Below are 20,194 nucleotides of genomic sequence, written 5' to 3' on the forward strand. Positions count from 1 at the left end.
TGGGAGAAGGAGAATCAACGAAGGGATTAGGGAAATCCTTTCCCCTTGCTCATGGAGACGAGAAGAGTTGTGGATCTTGCATCAAAGAGGTTCACCATTTCTTCCTCTACACTAGATCTAGATCAGGGGTTAGTTTGTTCGAGCCCTAGCTCCCTATTCTGTTGCACGAGCGACATTTGATGTCACCATCGATCTTCCTCTTCTTCCCCTATCATAGCCAGAGCAGATCTGTTGCTACCCTAGTGTGAGAGATTAGATCGACCATCCTTTCTCATTTTTCCTGATCAGAGATCAGTTGAACGCCGGCTGAGTAGTGCCTTACACGGAGCCTTCTTGCTGCCACACCTAGAGGTAATCGGTTAACCCTAGCAGAAGATTTGAATATTAGGTATTTGTTTGGTGTTGATTTTGGGTGTCTGTTTGGATGACATAAGCTCTACCTAGCGTCGGTTACCATTTTCCCGCAGTAGGACCTTCATCCGAGAGATAACGGAGGTCAACCGGATTAAGGTAAGCTATGTATGGAGATTTTGTTGTATTATTGTGATGGATTGGTAGATATGGATTTGTACCAGATTTTGTTGAAGATTTAGTAATCTGTTGTTGCTTGGATAATTATTGATTAGTAGATTTAGAAGGATTTATGATGAGATTTGATTAGTAATTAATTGGTGAGAAGGTATTGATCGGTGGATTGGATGGACGTATCATCTAATTGGATCATTAGGTGGAATTAAACATGGTTACCTAATCAAATTAGGATTGAGTTTAGGGTTTAGCCGGTTGTTGTATATGTGGTTAGCTAAACTGTATATCATGTGATTTATAGTACGTTGATTCGAGACGAGTGTCTTGATGTGTGATTATTTAGTATGATTTACATTTGAAGGCGGATACTTCTTACCTTAATTTTTTAGTTTTTTGACCTTAGTGCATGAGTTATATTCAGATAGTTATTGTATTAACCTTGACTCCACTCATATTTTTCCTGAGCTTGATACTTATCCATTTGATCTTTGAGATAATTGATTTGATGTCTATACAGTCTCTTGTTATCATCCATGATATTTAGCAAATACTATATATCATATTTACTTGCTTTGATTGCTGTTATACCTTATTGAGCATGATGGTTTTATTGTAGCATAGCTGATTACTATTTATATATGTGATGACTGTTGCATCTTGCGCATCATATCATTGTATGCATGTTAACGACAAATTCTCCCTAGTGGTCGAGAGAGTCACTGAGCAGAGCCGCACACTTAATCACTCATGGACAGTGGTAGCTGGGGTACGTGCCACTTATCTTGTCATTAGGGGTGTAATCAAGCTTAGCCGAGCCGAACTCATGAATGTTTGAGTTTGACTCATTTATAATCGAGCCAAGCTTAAGCTTTATTTAACGAATATATTCATGACTCACGAGCTTTTATCGAACATAAACGAGCTTAATAAATATAAATTATAAATTTAAATATTCATTAAAAACTAAATTATATATTTAGAGAAAATTATAATATTCTTATTAAAATTTATAATCTTATTCTAATAATTAAATTTAATATATTTGTCTATATTTTCATAAGTATAGTGTAAAATCTATAAATTAAATATAAAAATTATTAATTTTTCATTTTAAAGTTGATTTATTTAAAAACTAACGAGCATGCTCATGAGCTAATAAGTCGAGTATTGTGAAGATTGAGCTTGATTTGTTTATCTTAACGAGTCTCATTAAATGAGCTCAAACGAGCTTTTATTAAATCGAGCTTCAAATAGCTCATAAGTGGCTTGGTTCATTTACACCCCTACCTGTCATGCTCCCACTCGATCACTCATGGGTAGTGATGACTGGAGTTACGAGCAGCAGGGACCCCCGTTGCTACGTAGTTAGTTAGCTACTACGTAAACTGTCCACTTGGTCACTCAAGAGTAGTGATGGCTGGAGTGTTGTACAGTTGTCATTGTTCCGACCTCTCGATCATACAGGGGTCGTGGTGCAAAGGGGTGGGCGGGGTGACCATCCTTGTATACGCTTTTGTTATTTTACTTGCTTATGCTGCTGATTGCTTACTTATGTAGTTCTTTTGTTATATCCATGTGATGTACTTACATATGTTGAATTATATACCTGTTGCATATGGTTTGACACTGACTTACTTATTAGTAGTATGTATATACCTCACATGTTACCCTTATAGTTATGAGCACTACTATTGCAGATCCTCACTACCCCTGACTTTCTATTACTACCTTAGTATATGGGTTCAGATATGGACATTTATTATGATATCTTTGTAGTTCATGATACTTTTCCTTATGAGATTGTATACCTTTGGCTCTCTAGATATATATTATGCTCATGCACTATCTGTCAATTACCCGCTGAGTCCCAACACTCACCACCCATTGATCTGGCTTTCTTTCTCCAAGGAACAGTTAGGTGATACAAGGGCACTTGGGGGATCTTGACTGTCGATCTCACATCACATCCGAGGATGGTTTTCTGGTTTTGTTTCCTGCTTTATTTGTGTTTTGAATTTGTAAACTTGATATTGTAAATAACTCGATGTGAACATGGAGTTTAATCTTGTGGTTGCGTTTATTTTGGTTTGTTGTTCTGTGTCAAGCCGGTCGGCTCGCAGTTAGTTGTTTTTATGATTTTGCGTTCGTTATTTTGTGACTTCCGCTGTGTTTTGTTTCAGTTGTGTGGGTTGTTTATCAATTACATAGTTGTGTTTACTTCCAGCCATGTGGGCTAATTATTGTTGGTGCGGTTAGCACTAACGGTCGAACCCAGTTTTTGATGAATGACAAAATAGGTTAAGTTAGTTTTGTTGTTAATGTAACACTCTAATTGAGTGTGCAGGAGAAGTCCAGACAGGTCGACGGGCTGACCCGATGTTTGGCACGAAGCCCAGCTAGGTCGACGGGTCGACCGGATAGCTAGCACGAAGTCCAAATGGGTCGAAGGGCTGACTGGGCATTTGACACGAAGTCCAGCTAGGTCGACGGGCTGACCGGATAGCTGGCACAAAGTCCAGACGGGTCGAAGGGCTGACCGGACGTCTGACAGGTAAGTAAAGGTAAGTCACTGGAGAGGAGTGACTGTGAGGATGCGTTCTCAGGAAGCGAACTTAGGCGTTGATCCAGCTTAGATCCATTTCAGAAATCTAAGTTGAGATCGTGACTATATTCCGGTCTTGGAAAGACGGAATCTAAGTCATACTCTTTATGTTAAAATTATAAATTGTGCTAATACTTTATTTTGTAGGATATACATTATATATTTACCTCGGGCTAACCTTGTCTTGCAGGAGAAGGAGTTTCTGGAGAAAGGTAGGTCCGGGCGCTCGGAGGGGGTCCGGGCGCCCGGAGGTAAGTTTTATCCCCTGACGCGACGTCGACACGTGGAGCTCACTGATTAGGCCTGCTACGTCACACCAGGGCACCTCGAAGGGCTGCGGGCGCCCCGAGCACCTATAAAAGGAGGGTCAGGGGTGGAGCCTCAATACAAAACAACTCTGAGAATTGACGATCTTCTCTCAAGCGCTCCTGCGACGCTACTCCGACAAAGCTCTGTTCCTTTCCTATTGTTTTATATGTGTCAGTATTTCATTTCTACCTTTTCTGTACTTAATTCTTGTAATCAATCATTCGAATTGCTAGTGGATTGCCCAACGAAAGCACTCGACGAGTACGAGCCTTGGAGTAGGAGTCGACACAGGCTCCGAACCAAGTAAAAAGAACCTGTGTTAGCCTTGCTCTTTTCTACTTTACTTTTCTGCTGCATTTACTCTTCTCAAACTTTTTTTGATATTCACCCCCCCCCCCCTCTATCGATTCATTCACGATCCAACAAGTGGTATCAGAGCAGGTACCGTTCTGATTTGGTGTAACCACCAATCAGGCAAAGGGGATGTTTTTTTAAGAAAAATTAGATATCATTCGTCTTTAAAATAAAACCTTACGCCTTTCATTTTTTTCCCTCCAAAACTATTTTTGAAAAATACATCGTCATCCTTTCACCATTATTTAGTATTGACAAAATATTACATTTTCAAAATTTTGAAATAATATTTTTTTATTAATATTTTAATAATATTTTATTATTTTTCTTGAAAATAGTGAAATACTATTTTTTCCAGCACGGCTAATCCAAGACCAAGTCTTGGGATTTTTTGTTTGTTTCTCTGTGTGCAAGAATAATGTCTCTTCAAGAAGGATGGAACCCCCACGAACCACTACCATACGATCAAGAAGAATTTAACTACTGGAGGAGAAGAATGGAATGTTTCTTAGGAAGCTTAGATTTTGACAATGTGCTAATTTTGAGAAAACCTTCTCATGAATCAGAATTGAACGAAAATGTAAGTAAACTTATTTGTAGTGTTTTACCTAACAATATTTTATGCAGACTAGGAAAGTACAAGAATGCATATGAGCTTTGGACTCAGTTAATCAAAATTCACGAGGAGCCGTTGGAGTTAGAAGATCAAGTTGAAATCGAATCCAAACTTGAGTCAGATCCAACAGAAAAGCCTACTGAATTAGGGGTTGCGATCAAGGTTAGTAATATTTACCAAAATACCCCTACTAATAGTAGTTTAAATAATCAGCATGATGATTCAAATAAGTACGAAATTATTCCAAGTATGGTGCATGATAATCTAGATATAAATGATTTAAATTCAAAATCACAAAACAATCTAGACTCTGATCAAGTCAATCAAGACTCTGATCAATTTGGCATCAACCTTGATTTGGTTAAACAGAACAATGAACAAATCAATTCAAATAATTTAATTAATTCAGAAAATTTAAAATTAAGTGAGCATTTAGACATAAATAAGTCAAACATTAAAATAAATTTGAATTCAAAAGTTAAAAATGAGAAAATGGATAAAATCAATAAATACCTTGATAAAGTATTTGATAATCAAGATAAAATCAGTCTAGAAAATGCTATCCAAAACCAAGGTAATTTAATTAATAAAAAATTAAAATTTAAAGATAAAACTAATCTAATAAATTCAATTAATCATATCAATTTAAAAGGTAAAGGAAATATAAGGACAAAACGGAATTTAACAAACTTAAAATTAAATGTTAAAGATAACATATTAAACAAAAATAATCTAGAAAATTTAAAATTAACAATTAATAAAAAGCTAAAAGATAAACCTTTAAAAAAATATAATTCAAACAATTTAATTAATTCAAATTTAAAAATAAATAAAAACTTAAACTTTAAAAATAAGTTATTAAAGAAAGATAATTCAATTAACCCAATAAAATTGAAAGAAAATTTAAATATTAAATATACTCTTTTAAAGAAAGATAATTTCACCAATTTAATTAATTCAAAATTAAAAACTTAAATTTAAATTACAAATTAAACATTAAAACTTAACTAAAACCGACTCTAATTATACAAAAATCTTAAAATAAAGGCCAATAATTCAGGGGAGACTCCAGAATAGCTGGCACCTCCAAAAATAATTTACCCAGTAGGGTAACCGAAACCAACCTACCCAGCAGGATAATTAGGACTAGAATAAAAAGGGACAAAAGTTTAACTTGACCTACGGTACTGGTGAAGTTTTGGATGATAGTACGTTACGGAAGCTTAGTCTATGCATGTTTAGGAAGATATGGCTTCGACCTGGTGCATTTGCCTAAGTGGAACTAGCCGAAACTACCCTTACGGATCCTAACTAGTTAGACCAAGATTTTGTATTAAGTTCAGTGGATAAGACTATTTGGAAAACCTCGAAAGCATGATTACTCTAATGATAACCAGATGATTCACCATAACCCAGAAGTTTATCCAAAAAATGTTTATTTGTTAAGCCCAAAGCTAAACCTAAATCTAACACAAAGTTAAACCAAACCCTATAATTGAATCAAATTCATCTCACAAAAATATAGGATTCCCTGATTGAAAATTTAGATCGGGTAAGATGACTAAGGATCAAAATTAAATTTTGAATTAAAATTTAAAATTAAAATTAAATTAAAATTAAAATTCAATCTCGAAATTTAAAAAATTATTTTAATCTTAAAAAGTTATTTTAAAATTAACTTCAAAAATTTATTTTAAACTTAAAAATTTATTTTAAAAACTATTTTAACTTAAAAATAATTTTAAAAATTAACTTTAAAATTAAAAATTATTTTTTAAATTAACTTTAAACTTAAAAATTACTTTTAACTTTAAACTTAAAATTAATTATAATTAAAACTAACTTTAAACTTAAAAAATATTTTAACATTAAAAATTATTTGAAAAATTATTTTAACTTAAACAAAAACTTTTTCAAAAATTCTTTTTAATTTAAATTTCTTAACTAAAAAAAACTTTTAAAAAATTATTTAAAAATTATTTTTTATGAAAAAAAATCATTTTAAAAATACTTTTAAAGAATTATTTTAAAAAAACATTAAAAATCATTCCAAAAAATATTTTAATAATTATTTTAAAAACCATTAAAAATCATTTTAAAAATTCTTTTAAAAATTATTTTAAAAACTTTTAAAAAATCATTTTAAAAATTCTTTTAAAATTTATTTTGAAAAAAACCTTTAAAGATCATTTTAAAAATTATTTTAAAAACCTTTAAAAATCATTTTAAAAATTCTTTTAAAAAACTTTTAAAAAATCATTTTAAAAATTCTTTTAAAAATTCTTTTAAAAAAACATTAAAAATCATTTTAAAAATTCTTTTAAAAATTATTTTAAAAACCTTTAAAAATCATTTTAAAAATTCTTTTAAAAAACTTTTTAAAATCATTAGAAAAATTCTTTTAAAAACTATTTTTTAAAAAAAACTTTAAAAATTATTTTAAAAACTTTTAAAAATCATTTTAAGAATTCTTTTAAAAATTATTTTAAAAACTTTTAAAAATCACTTTAAAAATTTTTTTAAAAATTATTTTAAGTACTTTTAAAAATTATTTTAAAAACTTTTTAAAATCATTTTAAAAATTCTTTTAAGAATTATTTTAAAAACTTTTAAAACTCATTTTAAAAATTATTATAAAATCATTTTAAAAACCTTTGAAAAATCATTTTAAGAATTCTTTTAAAAAATATTTTAAAAACTTTTTTAAATCATTAAAAAAATCTTTTAAAAATTATTTAAAAAAAAACTTTTAAAACTCATTTTAAAAATTCTTTTAAAAATCATTTTAAAAAAAAAACCTTTTAAAAATTCTTTTAAAAATCATTTTAAAAAAAACTTTTAAAAATTATTTTAAAAACGTTTAAAAATCATTTTAAAAATTCTTTTTTAAATAATTTTAAAAATTATTTTAAAAACTCTTTGAAAACTTCTTTTAAAAATCATTTTAAAACTCTTTTAAAAATTATTTATAAACTCTTTTAAAAATTCTTTTAAAAATTCTTTTAAAATTATTTAAAAATTATTTTTAAAATTATTTTAAAAATTCTTTTAAAAATTCTTTTAAAACTCTTTTTAAAATCATTTTTAAAATCATTTTAAAAATTATTTAAAAATTCTTTTAAAAACTAATTTAAAACTCTTTTTAAAATCATTTTAAAAATTATTTAAAAATTATTTAAAAACTGTTTTGAAAAACTATGTAAAAAATTCTTTTAAAAAAAAACTTTAAATCATTTTGAAAAATTCTTTTAAATATTATTTTTCTCTTTAATAAAATTTTGTTAAATTAAAAAAATAATAATAAATTATTTCTATAGATTATTTTACTTTAAAAATTATTATTTAGACTTTAAACTTATTTTTAACCTTAAACATTATTTTAACCTTAAAATTACTTTTTAATTTAACTTAACTGAAAATTAAAACTTAATATTGAAATTACAATTAAAATTAAAAAAGTTAACTTAAACTTAAAATTAAATTTAAACTTAAATTAACCACTAATATTAATTTAAATCTAAAATCAAAACTGAATCAAACGTATGTTAATTATCATGAAACATATTAAATTCCTTTTAAACACTATTTTAGAAATACCGTTAGAAATCCTTTAAAAATAATAATAATAATAATAATAATAATAATAATAAATTCTTTTAAATTCCATTAACTTAAACTTTAAACCTAATTATGTATAACTAAACCTTACTTAACTGTGTTTAATAACTTTAACTTCATGCTAACTTCAAACTAAATTAATCCTACTTAAAAGGAAGTCAATAAAAAAATAATAATAATTATAACTAACACTTTAACTCAATCAATTAATATGAAATTTAAATTATTTTACTAAGTATTAAATTATTAAATCAAGTAAAAACTAATCAATAAATTATTGATAATGGTTAACTGTTATTGAATTAATAAAATCTTATCTTATTTAACCTTAAACTAAAGTTAAGCACCTGAATCTAAAATTAATTATTGATTAATCAAACTCAAATAAACAATTATACCAAGGATACAGAGATAATTATTTGTTACTAAATCCCCTAGAACACTTAGGTAGAAAAATATGTTAGGGCTTTAAAATTTAACACACCCAAACCTTAGCATTATATTAAGGGGAATAATAAAATAAGGAGGATTAATAAATTAGGGAGAGTAATAAATTAAAGGAGTATCAAATTCAATTTAAGGGGAGGTTTATTTTTTTAATCTCCTTAAGTGTTATTTTTTTTTCTCTTTAAAATCTCTTTAGAAAATTCTACCTCAATTTATTTGTTTTAAAAAAAATTACTTTGAAAATATTATATTAAATATTCTTAGAAAATATTTCCAAAAGCTTTATTTCAATAATGTCAGGTTCAGGGGGAGCAATAATTATTTTCACATCTATTTTTTTTATTAAATATATTTTTGAAATAAGGTTTTGGAAAATATTCTTCTAAAAATGTTTTAGAAATGTGTTTATGAAACCTAACCTTTGTAAAACTAAGTTTTATGTAAATTATTTTAACTTAGTTTGAAAACTGGTTTTGAAAATCGAATTTTACAAACTTAGTTTTGAAACTATGATTGTTCAAACTTAAATATTGAAAATTAATTTTGCAAATTAGATTTCACAAACTTAACTCTGAAGAATTAGATTTTGAACATCAAATCTCACCTGATTTTTTTAATCTTACTTTTGTAAAATTACTTTTATAAAATTTATGGTTGAAAAATGTCAATTTATTTTGAAAATTAAATTAATTTTAAAATTTGGAATACACTTATGTTTGAAAATTGGCCTTTTTGAAGTTAGCTTTAACTTGAAAATTAGCTTTTATAAATTTATGGTTGCAAAAATTATCTGTTGAAAATCTGCAAACTTATTACTAAGTTATTTTTCTAAAATTATCTATTTTTGAAAAGGTTAAAGAGATACTCTTTAAAGCAAAAACTTCAATTAATTTAACTCCCCTGAGTCGATTTGATTAATATTTACATTTTTTTTGGCAATGATTTTGTATTTTAGATCCATGTTTACATTTGATGAATGCCAAAGGGGGAGGGTTAGGTGGTTAAGTTAGCTAAAACAAATTGAAAATGAAAACTAACTTAAAAACTTGTTAATATTTTTTTACTTTCATTTTACACTAACTTAATCAAGTTGTCATTCCATCAAAAAGGGGGAGATTGTTGGTGCGGTTAGCACTAACGGTCGAACCCAGGTTTTGATGAATGACAAAATAGGTTAAGTTAGTTTTGTTGTTAATCTAACACTCTGATCGAGTGTGCAAGAGAAGTCCAGACAGGTCGACGGGGCTGACCGGATGTCTGGCACGAAGCCCAGCTAGGTCGACGGGTCGACCGGATAGTTGGCACAAAGTCCAAATGGGTCGAAGGGCTGACCAGACATTTGGCACGAAGTCCAGCAAGGTCGACAGACTGACCGGATAGCTGGCACGAAGTCCAGACGGGTCGAAGGGCTGACTGGACGTCTGGCAGGTAAGTAAAGGTAAGTCACTGGAAGGGAGTGACTGTGAGGACGCGTTCCCAGGAAGGGAACTTAGGCTCGATCCAGCTTAGATCCATTTCGGAAATCTAAGTTGAGATCGTGACTAGATTCCGGTCTCGGAAATACGGAATCTAAGTCATACTCTTTATGTTAAAATTATAAACTGTGCTAATACTTTGTTTTGCAGGATATACATTATATATTTGCCTCGGACTAACCTTGTCTTGCAGGAGAAGGAGTTTCTGGAGAAAGGTAGGTCCGGGGGCCCGGAGGGGATCCGAGCGCCCGGAGGCAAGTTTTATCCCCTGACGCGACGTCGACACGTGGAGCTCGCTGATTGGGCCTGCTACGTCACACCAGGGCGCCCCAAAGGGGGCTGCGGGCGCCCCGAAGGGCTGCGGGTGCCCCGAGCATCCTATAAAAGGAGGGTCAAGGGTGGAGCCTCAATACAAAACAACTCTGAGAATTGACGATCTGCTCTCATGCGCTCCTGCGACGTTGTGACGCTACTCCGATAAACCTCTGTTCCTTTCCTATTGTTTTATATTTGTCGGTATTTCATTTCTAGCTTTTCTGTACTTAATTCTTGTAATCAATCACTCGAATTGCTAGTGGATTGCCCAACGAAAGCACTCGACAAGTGCGGGCCTTCGAGTAGGGGTCGACACAGGCTCCGAACCAAGTAAAAAGAACCTTTGTTAGCCTTGATCCCAATCGATTGTGGAGACTTTGGATCGATCGACCGATCGATACAGAGCGCCTCTGTGCTCTCAGGAATTGCCTGGATCGATTGACCGATCGATCCAAGCTTATCGCGTGAAATCACACCTCCCAATCGATTGCCCGATCGATTGGGAGGCTTTCTGTTCGCGTGACACTTTTCCCCAATCGATCCACTGATCGATTTGGAGAAGGCTTATCGCGGGGACTCACCCAATCGATCGGCCGATCGATTGGGCATGTGCCATTTGATCGGCTGATCGATCCAACTCCTTGTTTTTGTCCAAAAACAAGTCCAAAGTCCCCTAAACCAACATCCGGTCAACCATGACATGTTGGCTCATCGTGCCTAGCATCCGGTCACCCTTGACCTGCTAGGACTCGCTCACCAAGTGTACGGTCAATCCCTTTGACCCACTTGGACTTTCCTCCTTGTGCCAAGTATCCGGTCAATCCCTTTGACCTACTTGGTCTTTCCACCAGATGTCTGGTCAACCTTGACCCATCTGGATTTCCTCGTGCCTGGCTTCACTCACCAGGTCTTTCCGTTGCCTAGCTTCACTCACTAGGACTTTCCATCTGCCCGACTTCACTCACCAGGACTTTCATTCTGCCTAGCTTCACTCACTAGGTCTTTCACCTGGCTTCACTCACCAGGATTTCTCAACTGCCTGGCTTCACTCACTAGGACTTTCATTCTGCCTAGCTTCACTCACTAGGTCTTTCACCTGGCTTCACTCACCAGGATTTCTCAACTGCCTGGCTTCACTCACCAGGTCTTTCCTTCTGCCTAGCTTCACTCATCATGACTTTCATTCTGCCTAGCTTCACTCACTAGGTCTTTCACCTGGCTTCACTCACCAGGATTTCCAGTCAAGTAACCAGTCAACCTTGACCTACTTGACTCTCCTTCACAATTTCCCCACATGAACAATCGCACCTGTAATCTCCATGTGTTGTCTACATGTATTGTCAAACATTGAAACTCAAACATCAAGACTCGAGCTTGACTCAATTCAAGCTCAGTCAAACAGGTCAACCTTGACCTAGGGAATATTGAACTAACAATCTCCCCCTTTTTGATGTTTGACAATACCACTTGTAAGTTAGGCTAATCCCATAGCCTGAACCTTCTTCATGCCAATATATGAATGAGGATTCCCTTCATCTTTCCCTTTTCCCATAGGGCAAAACACATTCTCCCCCTATTTAGGGAATGAAGGCCTAACTTAAACCCTACATTCTCCCCCTATTGGCACACATCACACACAAACTCTCCCCCTGAAGAGTTTACCCAACGTTGTGTACAACTTCACTCATTGTTCACAACACAATAACGAAGGTCCCATACCCTTCATTATTCTAAACGCTCAACCCTTGAGCATATACCACCTAGTATATTCACACACGATTCAAATGAAGGTCACATACCCTTCATTATCATCAAATACTCATCCTTGGGCATACACCACTTGAATAATGAAGATATCCACTCTTCATTACGTTCAAATGCCCAACCTTGAGCATTTTCGCTAAAGAAGGTTAACCACCTTCCAAGGTGTATGAAAAATAGATTTTCATGTCCTTAAAGAGTAACTCCCCCTAAAGACATGCACGGAACTTCTATCATTGCGCCAACAATGACTTGGAATCCCTAAACATATAGGAAACCCAAATTTAGAAGTTTTGAGTTCATAAATTCAATATTGAAACCAAACCTCAACCTAAACCTCTACTTAGTCTTCCTTAACCAATTCATCCTCGTTTTCATCATGAAAACTCCCCCTAAATGTATACAAATGTGTTTTGAGGGGTAAGGAATGGTTACCTAGACTAAAGGTGGTTTAGAATGCTGAAAATAAGCTTTCCCAGCCAAAATCAGCATCCCCAATCGATTGGAGTTGGGTCCCAATCGATTGAACCCTGCTGAATCGATCCACTGATCGATTCAGACTTCGTGGATCGATCGGCTGATCGATCCAGCGAGCTTCTGCTCGCGGAAAAACTCCTCTCAATCGATCGCCCGATCGATTGAGACCCTTCAATCGATCGGGTGATCGATTGAGGGTCTGAAGTTGCTGAAATTTCATTTCAGTCAACTTCAGAAACCCCTAGAAAATTCTACAAAATTCCAAAAATCATGAAAATCGTTGTAGACATTATTTAGGGTATATATTATCATGGAAAAATAGTTTTCTAAGAAAATACTTCATATTTTCAAAGATTGACACAAACTTGAAAACTTGTAAAAACTTTAGTGTTTTCTTCAAGTTTGTGTTCAACTATTCAATGATGATTACTATCAAAAGATAGCATTCATCAAGGTTTTCCAAAATACATTTAAAATCATTTTCAAAACCAATATCCAACCATGTTCTTTGGGCTCAATGCACATGACTTGTACATTAGCTTTCCCAATGATTGGAAAACACATAACTATGTGTTTTGATGAACCTAAAACTCAAAAGAATGCACTAAATCAACATATTGAGTTTTGTTCATTATCCTAACATCTCACTTGTATCTAATGTGCACTAAAACACATATAAGTCACCTTATAGTTCTTTTGTGAGATGTAGAGTTTGGTTTTGCCCTAAACTAGGGATCATGCATATCTGTCTAGGCATTTTGAGTTGTGAACATCCACCAAGGATGTTACTTGTTGATAAATGTCATTACTCCTTAATTTACAAGGAAATAAAAATAATGCATGATGATGTTATGGCATACATCAAAAAGAAATAATTTTCAAAAGAAAATTTCCTATAACTATATGATGTATGTATGACATGACATGATATTTTTGTATTTTTCATAATAATACATGAATGCAAAATGTCATGACATATGATGGGCAAACAAAGCATGGCAAGTTTTAGCATAAATAAAATATACCTAGATTACCTATCTAAGTATCCTAAAACCTTAGCTAACTTAAAAATAAACCTAGATTGCCCACTATTTCTCAAGAAAATGCCAAAACCCAATTTTGACATTTCTTTTATTTTTCCTAATTTTGTGCCAACTTAAATTAAACATATTCCACAAATTTTGGCACCATTTACTCTTCCAAGAGTAACCATTTAAAATTTTAGGCCCGGATTTTCTTTTAATTTCTTAAGAACATACCAAAATCCCAACTTGGTAGTTCTTATGATTTTACCAAATGTGCCAAATTGATTGTAAGATTAAATTTCTCACATTATGGCACATCTTACTCTTTCCAAGAGTAGACCTTTAATCCTTATCATTTTCAAGAGTTAATAATGACCTTGAAAATGCTCTTAGAGTGTCAACTTCATCATGATTGGGTTAACTACCCTTTCAATTTACGTTGACACTCTCTAACCCATCTAAGGGGTAGAGAAAATACTCCTAGGAACCCAAAATCTATTGGTGCTCCTTGGATGCTCTAGGTATTCACTAGGGATAACTTCCCTAGATACCTTCCTAGTGACCTTGTTTGGCTTCTTAGAAGCCTTGGTCACTTTTTCTAGATCAACTCTAGGGATTTCTTCCCTTGTGACCTTCCTAGTGACTTTCTTAGACTTCTTAGAAGTCTTAGTCACGTTTGTTGTTGCAAAAATACTTCTAGGGATAACTTCCCTTATATTTTTGTCCTGACCACTTGACCTAGGGTTGGTTCCATAACTATATGGAACTCTATGGTAAGAAGACACATCCTTTTTGGTCTTAGGTTTGTATTCCAAACCTCTTTGCCCCTTGGATGACCCTTGTTGTACTCCTAGACCAAGGTTCTGCTCTTTTTACCCTTTTAGGATATTTTTCATCCTTTTTAGGGTCTTTTCCATTTTATCAAGGCTTGACCTCAAGACTTGATTTTCTATCATTAAATCCTTAGTTTTTGATTTTTCAATGAATTCATGAGCATTTTTATTTCTAGACTTATAACTAAAACTCTTAGGGGGTGTTTGGTACGCGCGTTTTCCATTTTCATTTTCTGGAAAACGCGCATTTTCTGAAAAACGGTGTTTGGTTTGCGTTTTTCGCACGCGTTTTCTAAAAAATTGGCTATCGTTTTCTAGAAAAACAGAGAATGACAAAAAGTCGTTTTCTGTTTTCTAGAAAACGCGCGTTTTCCAGAAAATGAAAATGAAAACGGTGAAAACCAAACGCACCTTTAGTTTTCTTGCCTAGATTTTCATCTACATTCCTAACCCTAGGTGTGGTAGTTTTAGGGGAGGTGCTGTCCGATTTTCGTCGGACAACCTTACCCTGGGGGCGTGACACATGGTCTTTGATCCTGTCTGAGAAGCTGAACACGACGGAGATCCGAGAGGAAGAAACCCACCACGTTGATGAAGAATAATGTCCGCAGAATACCGATCCGAGAAACCCAAAGCGGATCGGGAAAGATAGAGTCACCGACGGTTTTCCTTGCACGAAGACCCGATGACGAAGGAGAAATCCAAATCTGGAGAGAAAAAGCCTAGGTCCGAAGCTTCCGAGACTTCCTGCGCACAAGAGGCCAACCAACACTATCGTCAGTGACCTAAGACCGGGGTGGGAATCCCTGGCTAGGCCCTCCGACGCTCAAGTCAGTGATCTCTCTTAGTGTGGAAGAAAGAGGAAGACCATGAACAGTAGCTAGAAATTAGGGTTATGAATGTGTACAATGATGTGAACTCGTGAACTTACCTGGCCAACGGAGAGGATTCCCCCTTTTATACCACTTCATATAACCTCCGTAGTCATGAAGTGGACCCCGGTTTGTTAGAGTTCGTTATGAGATGATGTCAGCTGCGTACTTGTGGTAGATGATTTTTAAGGAATCTTTTTCGTACCCCAGATGTACCTTCTTTGTCGCTTAGTACCTGCAACATAATATGAAAACGTATTTCCCGCCAAAATAATATATATTTTCTGTCAGATAGTTACATACTGTGGATATCTTACCCCTCTGGCTATAATTAATTCGATACACCAACATTCCTTATATCGATCGGAGTTATTATATTATATCCAATGTATTTCCCCATCATAGGTCAATCGACCGGTCTTGTCTCCTCTTGGGAGGCATGTCCCAGCAGATATTAGCTTGACTCTTCCTGAACAATATGCACCGGTCGATATTATACTTAACTTTGCCCGGGAGATATGTCCCGGTCGATATTAGACTAGCTTTGCCTGGGTGGTATGTCCCGGTCGATATTAACCTAACTCTGTCAGGGAGGTATGTCCCGGTCGATGTTAGACTAACTTTGCATAGGAGGCATGTCCCGATCGATATTATATCTAACTTTGCCCAAAAGGTGTGTTTCAGTCGATATTAACCTAACTCTGCCCGAAAGGTATGTCCCGGTCGATACTGACCTATCTTTGCTTAGGAGGTATGTTTCGGTCGATATTAACCTAACTCTGCCCGGAAAAGTATGTCCAGGTCGATATTAACCTAACTCTGCCCGAAAAGTATGTCCAGGTCGATATTATCCTAACTTCGCCCGGAAGGTATGTCCCGGTCGATACTAACCTATCTTTGCTTAGGAGGTATGTTTCGGTCGATATTAACCTAACTCTGCCCAGAAAAGTATGTCCAGGTCGATATTATCCTAACTCTGCCCGGAAAGTATGTCCAGGTCGATATTATCCTAACTTCGCCCGGGAAGTATGTCCCGGTCAATATTAATCTAACTCTGCCCGGGAAGTGTGTGTCGATCGATATTATGCCTAACTTTGCCCTGGAGGTGTGTCCCGGTCGATATTAACCTAGCTTTGCTTAGGAGGTATGTTTCGGCCGATATTAGATTATCTCCTTCCTGAAGGTATGTCCCGGACGATATTACCCTACCTTTATCATGGAGGCACGTCCCGACCGATATTAACCTATCTTTTTTATTCCTTTTCTTTCCTCATCGGGAGACCCATAAAACCTAACCCATATCAGTCTTCTTCAAATGATCTTCTTTTACGTCTTTAGAATCCTTTTCTACTACTCCTAAAAGTGAAAATAAACACCGAGCAAATCTCTAGACATAAAATAGTAATTATGCTAAAATTATGCATGATAAAGGGTGCAAAAACATAAATCTTAGGCAATGAATACGGAAAGATGTGTGTTAAACAATCCAAAATAGCATATATAATCACATCACACCTCAGACTTAAACTTTTACTTATCCTTAAATAAACTCTGTAATCTAGATTCATGAGCTAAAAATGTGTATTCCTAGTGATTTTATTCAGTTCCATCAAACTAGTGAAACTAATGAGCATAATCAAGAATGATCTATATAAAAGCATTCGATTGTTATCAAATAAAATTCTGCAGTCTAAAATCTTGTGTAGGAGTAATTGCATCATAATCTTTAGTGAATCAATTTAACTCTATCAAACAATTTCAATAATGAGTATGATCATAAATGGATTTAATTTAGCCGAAGAATAAGTTCTTCGTGCTCAGTGCAAATCGTAACCTAAATTTCTCAAGTATCAATTCCTATCTTAAATCTACCCAAGGTCTAAAGAATGTGCTCGATATTAAGAGAAATATAGTGTTTGTTTCCCCAATAACTTAACTTGGTCTCAAAGGGGCAAACAACTAGTTTCCACTCATGACAATAATTTTTTCAATCTCTTATTTCATCATTTTCATTTCCATATATATATTTTTTTTTCAATTGCACATTTGTAATGATGCAACTGGTGGGATTTTTATTTTTCCAAATGAGCTTTAATGATTCGAGCATAAATCTAGTGACCAAGATGTAGTTAAGAAATCACCATGGGCATTCAAGTACTCATCAATACTAATGAATCATGACTATTATCAGAACCTTCAACTATCAAAATAAGGCAAAGTGTAAAGAGATCCTTAAGCTAGACACAAATCAAATCCTTTCAATGAAATACAATGCTCATGTCCTACTATTGATGATAGAGAAAAGTAAATCACCAAACATACTAGCACTAATTACCTAACAACATGAATCTAAACGATAAGCGTGCAAAAGATTTTGTTGCCAAACAAATGCTATGCTCATCTTGTTTCACTAGAGATAGAAAAATATATCACTAAATATACTAACACCAAAAAGCATAACTAATAACCTCTAGATAATAAACGTGCTAAAAGTTTACTCTTGGACAAGTTAGCAGTAATAGTGTGGATAGTGCAACTCAAAGCACAATCTAACTAAGAAAGTAAATTTCAAAAAAAAACTGCTACAAATTCAAACTAGAGCAAAATCTAAATTTTACTATCAAAATCTAAACTATAATCCAACATATATGCATTTAAGTTTGTATCCCCCCAGACTTAAACTCTTCATTGTCCCAATGAAAACAAAGTCAAATATGAAAGAGGGTTAAGGTTAAAGGAGTTACCAAGTGAGACGTGCTAAGTTAATGGGTTAATCAAGTTCTGAAATTACTCCATTATCCTCAAGCCCCCTAAACAATGTATCTTGAAAAAGAAGTAAGGACAAGAAAAACTAAGGGATTGGGTTAAGAAAAGAGAAAAGAAAATAAACTAAAATAATAATAAGAAAGAGACTTGAGTTGTATCCCAAGAAGCGCTTGTTTTAGGTCCTAAGCTCGACCCCTTATCATAGTCACCAAGCTTAAATCTCGATCTTGGAGGGGTAAGATATTTCAACACCCTCATACTAAGAGCTCTTATTAAGGAGAGAGCTTTCAACATATGCGCTATTAAGGGAAGTATCTTTTTCTCCATCTTTGTCTTCTTAAAAGTTCTTTCAGGTAATCGAAGACGGTTCAGAGTGAGCTTCCAATTTTTAGCCCAAGTGAAAACTACACACCCAAAAGAAAAACAAATCTCCCATAAGCATGTTATATAAGATAGAACCATAACCATATTAAGATAAGCTGAATAAGTAATAAAAATTGAATCACATCCAATAAAGTCAATTATAGGTACTTTTATATAGTTTTTCAAAAGATTACAAGAAATACTAACCTTGCTTTGCTGAGAGATATCTGAAAATTCTAAACATGTGAATGTGACTTCTTCTAAATCAAATAATGGCTCTAGCTCTGGCTCAGGTGTTGGTGTAACTAAAGGTGGTGATTCTTGAGATTCTGCTAACTCTGTATAAGTCCCTACACATTGATCCACTACATGTTCAATCCTTGATATTCTCATAGTCTTTGAGGGTTGTGTGGACAAAGGAGGTGATTCTTGAGATGCAGTCTTCCACAACACACCTCCATACACTTCCTTCCATATCATGAACATTAACACATATAGTGAAGAATATTCTCGCATCAATATGTTCAGTAGGATAATCAACTACAGGAGAGTTAATAACTTCACTTGCAGCCTTAAGTTGATCTACCTCATCACATTCATCATCTGAAACTTCAATTCCACTACAATGCCCTATAAACCCAGGAGGTAGATATGAAAACTTGTTGACCACTGCATTATCATTACACTCATCATCTAAAGAGTTCTTATCTTTATACACATCAAGAAATCTACACTCAACCCTATTGATATCACAGAATTTGTCAAAGTCTTTATCTTTATTGGCCCCCACTAGCCTTTGTGGAAATGGAATCCTAAGCGAAGGTCTTGGGAATGATTGAGCTTGTGGCTGAGGTTCAACTTTCTTATCTAGTGATGGTGTGATCAACCATTGAGGGAAATGTACTTGTGACCTTTGGACACTTTCTGGGGTAATGGAACTCAGTTTTTATGGATTTCTATTATTTTTCTCCTCAATTCTATACAATTCATTCTCCATAAGTTCTTTATGATTCCTGTCACTTCTCAACTTAATATCATTACAATGTTCACTAGATCTTGTTTGGGTAGGAGGGAGGTCATGTTTGATCCATTTTGAAATTATGCAATCAATCTTTAACTCCAACTGTTCGAACCTCTCATTCTGTGACTTGTGATTTTCAAAACCCTTGGATGGTTGAGCTGCATTTTGTTTAGCGGACTCTTTTGCTTTCATGGCTTGCACTTCTAGAGTTCTCGGGGGAAATTCTATCCAACTTTTATCTGACCATTCATGAAGGTTCAATGTCACTTGATTAAATAATGTGAATGCTTCGTCCACACTTTTGTTCATAAAATAACCTCTAGCAGATGAATCCAATAATGACTTATCTGAAAAAGAAATTCCCATGTAGAATATGTGCAATTGCAGCCACCTTTCTAAATCATGATGAGGACACTCCCTTAATAAACTTTTGAATCTCTCCCATGCTTCAACTAGCGATTCTCCATCTGCCTGAGCAAAACTTGTAATGCAATTCCTCATATACATTGTTCGGCTTTAAGGGAAAAAATAATTTAGAAATTATTGCTCTAATTGTTCCCAATTTGTGATGCTATGAGGACGAAGAGAATAAAACCAAGTATTTTCCCTATCCTTGATACTGAAAGGAAATGTCATCAACCGAATGGCATCCTTTGAGATACCCACACAGTTCAAGGTGTAGATATAGACTTTCCAATACTTCTCCTCTAAATTTATGACCCTGTATCATAGTAATTATTTCTAGATCTAGTTGGAAACTTTTTGCTTCAATATGAGGTTGCACAATCAGAGATAAAAATCTTACAGAAATG

General features: G+C 34.0%; 1 non-coding gene across 1 annotated transcript; it reads left to right on the top strand.

The window, feature by feature from the left end:
- The first annotated feature begins 19,779 nt into the window (after nucleotides 1-19,779).
- LOC122049808 lies at nucleotides 19,780-19,885 on the top strand. The gene has a single exon (XR_006131064.1). It is a non-coding gene; the product is annotated as a small nucleolar RNA R71 (small nucleolar RNA).
- The last annotated feature ends 309 nt before the right edge of the window (nucleotides 19,886-20,194 follow it).

The sequence above is a fragment of the Zingiber officinale genome, chromosome 2B, assembly GCF_018446385.1.
Source record: "Zingiber officinale cultivar Zhangliang chromosome 2B, Zo_v1.1, whole genome shotgun sequence".
NCBI lineage: Eukaryota > Viridiplantae > Streptophyta > Magnoliopsida > Zingiberales > Zingiberaceae > Zingiber > Zingiber officinale.